The sequence below is a fragment of the Siniperca chuatsi genome, linkage group LG11, assembly GCF_020085105.1.
Source record: "Siniperca chuatsi isolate FFG_IHB_CAS linkage group LG11, ASM2008510v1, whole genome shotgun sequence".
In the NCBI taxonomy this organism is placed as follows: Eukaryota; Metazoa; Chordata; class Actinopteri; order Centrarchiformes; family Sinipercidae; genus Siniperca; species Siniperca chuatsi.
In genome coordinates this window covers 2,032,712-2,037,015 of record NC_058052.1, presented here as the reverse complement: position 1 = coordinate 2,037,015, position 4,304 = coordinate 2,032,712, and the positions used below count along the sequence as shown (strand labels likewise).

General features: G+C 40.6%; 1 long non-coding RNA gene across 1 annotated transcript; it reads right to left on the bottom strand.

Annotated features, from left to right (window-relative positions):
- LOC122884495 lies at window positions 1-875 on the bottom strand. Its single transcript, XR_006379899.1, has 2 exons — window positions 717-875; window positions 1-487 (listed from the first exon to the last, which is right to left on the bottom strand). It is a non-coding gene; the product is annotated as an uncharacterized LOC122884495 (long non-coding RNA).
- Between the last annotated feature and the right edge of the window lie 3,429 nt (window positions 876-4,304).

Sequence of the window (4,304 nt, the reverse complement as noted above, 5' to 3'; positions counted from 1 at the left end):
TTTCACAGAACTATTTTCTTGGGCTTTTTCGCCTTTATTTGTACTGGAGAGACATGGTAAAGGGAGGGGGAGAGGATGACATGCAGCGAAGGGCCGCCAGCTGGATTTGAACCCAGACCATTGTGGTTATTTCTTATTATCATTATAATTTTTGTTGTTTACACACACACACACACACACACACACACACACACACACACACACACATACACCTATGTAGCCGATTCGGCTACCGTGAGTTGCTTGGCACAATGCAGACGCCAACACACAGTCCCCAGGTATCGACTTTTTATTGTCACGATCGCTCACACACACAATAATTACAAGGTTCATCCGGGCGCTCCAGCATGCCGTTTTACTTGCCGGCGTTGCTCGAGGTGATCAGTCTCCCGTCTCTGCTCCGTGCCAACGCTCCGTCCGTCCGTCCGTCCGTCCGTGTGTCCGTGTGTGTGTGTGTGTCAGAGAGAGAGTCAGGTCCAGCATGCTACTGCATATAAAGGGGAGAGCATAATTAGTGAACAAGGCACGGCTGTGCCAATTATTTCTCCCTGATGCTGCTCACCTCAGCTACTCTCCCTCCTCTCCCTCTGCAGCTACAGCTAACCATACCCTCCCCCACAACCTATATTAAAGGTTCAGCATGTAACATTTAGAAGGAGCTACTGGCAGAAATGGAATATAATATATAAGGTTGTTTTCTATTAGTGTATAATCACCTGAAAATTGTTGTGTTTTCATCATCTTAGAATAAGCCGTTTATATCTACATAGGGAGGTCACCATGATGCACCGCCATGTTTGTACAGCAGCCCAGAACGGGCAAACCAAACACTGGCTCTCGAGGGCCTTTCGCGTTTTTCGCGTGTTTCGCGGACACCGTAGTTTCTCCCACGCGCTCGGAACGGGAGGTTGAGACAAGCAGTATTCAAATGGTTGCAAACTGCAATTTCAACGCTAGATGCCACTAAATCCTACACGCTGGACCTTTAATATGTACAACATACCATTCACAAACTGTATTGTAAATAACTGCGTTTGTATACAAAATTTCATCAGGCCTCTTATTATTTTGTTTGCTTTTTACATTTAATTTCCCATTTGTTTTTATTTTTATTCTCTATTATGAGACATTCTGTAAACTGTTATATATATATATATATATATATATATATATATATATATATATATATATATATATATATATATATAACTGTGATATTAGTGTTATTAACAAAATAATTGATATTTTCAGACCTGATGAGAATTGAGACTATAAATAGCACCCACAATAAGGATGGCTGCTCTGGCGTTGTCTGATGACTGCAGATGCGACTATAAGACGAGAACGAGTATTTAGAGATCGTTCTGATTTTCTGACTCATGATGGCAGTTGGCTTATGCACTGCTTTAGGCTTCCAGGGGCTGTTCTCATTGACTGGGTCCAGTTTTATAGTGCCAGACCCAGAAACCATGCAGTTCCTGTCAATCTTCATGTTTTGACAACTCTTGGGTTCCTTACAACGGGGACATTTAAGAGGGAGCTGGCGGACATGTCTGGAATATCTCAGTCAACATTAAGCCATGTCATGCCCATCATGTGGGACTGTGTTATTAATCTAAGCTGGAGGTACATCAGAATCAGATCAAAATGCAATTTGCACCAATGTCCAGTTTTCCAAACATAATCGGAGCAACTGACTGCACACATGTTGCAATAAGGGCACCTTGGGAGGGTCAATTTGTATTTGTAAACAGAAAGCACTTTCATTCTGTCAGTGTCCAAATCATTCCTGATGCGCCAATGGTGTTAGCCAAATGTAGTGGCTAACTGGCCAGGCTTAACCCATGACTCGTTTCTACTGTCTCAAAGCAGTGTAGACAGACAAATGAAGCTCTAGTGAAAGTTCAATCAGGAAGACTATACTTCTGCATGCTTAGGTTGTAGTTAATTCTCATACCATCCTGCCATTCACTCTCACGCATGCTCACTCATATTTCCTGCTGTCATTATCCGGGGCTGTCAAATCGGGAAATCAGTCCAGTTCCATCAGCTGGTCTCATCCATCCAATAGCACAGCAACACACCTTCATTGTTAACCTATCATCTTACTACCATCAGTTTAAATATGATTCTCTCTCCGTTAACCGAGAAGCACCATCAATACTGATGGGTAAGATTCTTTGCCCAGAGATGACAAAACAAGACAAATACACAAGACCACGAGTCGATCTTCAATCAGGCAGGATTTAATATCAGCTGAGGAGCATTACAAGAACACTCAAAGAACCAACAAAAGTTTAATGTGTGTAAATATACCATTCTAGACATTGACCTTTAACCTTAGTTGGGGCCACCCTTCTTGGTTACCATCAAAACATGTTTATCTTACTTTCCTGGACCCCCAAGACACTTCTGGAAACTCTTTCATTTGGGGCCCTGTCCTTTATGTTACCTCATATCGTGTCATTGTTGACCCATTCCAGACCCTGGACCCCCATTGTGTTCCTAACAGATGTGGCCCCAGTCCAATTGATATATTATAGATAAACATACTCTAAACTATAACACATGCAACTTCAACATGGATTGACCAATACTTAACCTGACAAGTATCATGTTCATGTTCAAGTTCATTCCTTGCCTGTTGTCAAGAGTTGTATCACCCTCATTTTTCGTTGACAGTTTAGAAAGACTTTGTGCCTTGTGATGTTGCTGAGACCTCAGCAACATCATTCTTAATGAACATCTACTGACTAAAGGCATGTTTATTACAAAGGTGTGTTTTGTGTATTATATCTCTCCATGTCCTTTGCGGCGCAGCTAGCCTCTCCCGCTCTCATCTGCAGGCTGGGTCTTTCCTCCTCTCTGTCTCTCCTCTCTGATGCAGCCAGCACCGTAAGGCAAACACAGGAGGACCATTATCAAAGTTATTGGAAAATGCCCATCTGCCCACTCAACTCATATTGTTACACAACTGTACTGTGAAGATAGATAGAACAAGCTTTTGATTTAAGGCCAAATTATTTTATTTTAAATCGGTTTCTCAAACAGTGCAACAAAGATTCCATAAATTGTGAATACACATTCATCTTAGCAACAAGACTACAGTATCTGTTTTCTGACAGGCGAGTATACATGCGCACATCTTTTGGCGTATCGATGAGCAAAATCCCATACCACCCTCTTTAAATTCTCCTCTGCAATGCGTTTATTTTCAATACTCAGGGTGGATAGCCCCAACAGTCTCTCCTGTGCCATGGTGCTTCTCAGATATGTTTTAATTAATTTCAGTTTTGCGACAGTCACAGGTAAAGTAAGAAATAGTTCTGATAGCCGTGGCTTCATCACACACACTTGGTAATATGGTGTGGGGCTTTATGAAGACAGACGGGGGCTGCGGGGGTATACTTTACCGGCCAGGATGCAACTTTCATGTAAATTTAAAAATCATCACTCATAAATCATTTGAAATGTCGTTTCTAAATGCGCCTTTCATTGACATTTTACAGAACGCTGTGTCGACTGCAAAAATAATAACAGAATCAGTGAAACTGGCAAACCACCTCAACAAAAAAGGTTACATCTCTCACCTTACTTTTCATGTCCAACTTATCATATCACCTGCTGCTGTCTCTAGAAAACTGAGTGTACGCCGGTCTGAAGTCTGTGTGAGGTGCGCCCATTCTCACCGCACATTCTTCTTTTATAAATACCAGTTGTGTATGTGTTTGAATTGGCGTATGCATGTTGTTTTTTTGTGTAGGCTACGTATCGTTTATATACTCTCTGGACCCTGGTGTCTACCCTATTGGTTTTGTTGTGTTTATTCTGTCTTAATTTCTCTTTTAGTTATGTTCAATAAAGCTATTTTTAGTTAAAACTCATGTATGGTCTTCCCTCCTTTGTCCAGCCTTGATCTGGGTTGTGACACTATACTTAAATACTATACTAAAAATCCACATGTATTGTTCTTACTGTTTCAATGTTTACTTTTTTATTGTTATTAAACATTTTATTTCTAATTTTGTTATAGATTTCTTTTTAAAGCACTGGGCTTAATCTACGCATACATGTGCTATACAAATGAAGTTATTTATTATTTTATTAAAAATAAAATTGTATGTAAAAAATGTGAATTTAACTACGCTGTTTTTGTTGCTTGGGACAGTCATCATCAGTACGGTAACACTTTTATAAGTGCATGGATCTGTGCTTGTCATGAATAAGTAAGAAGCAACATCGCATCCCATCTACAGGCCAGCGTTGAACTTTGAAAAGACTCAGCATCTCTGTGCAAGTCTTCT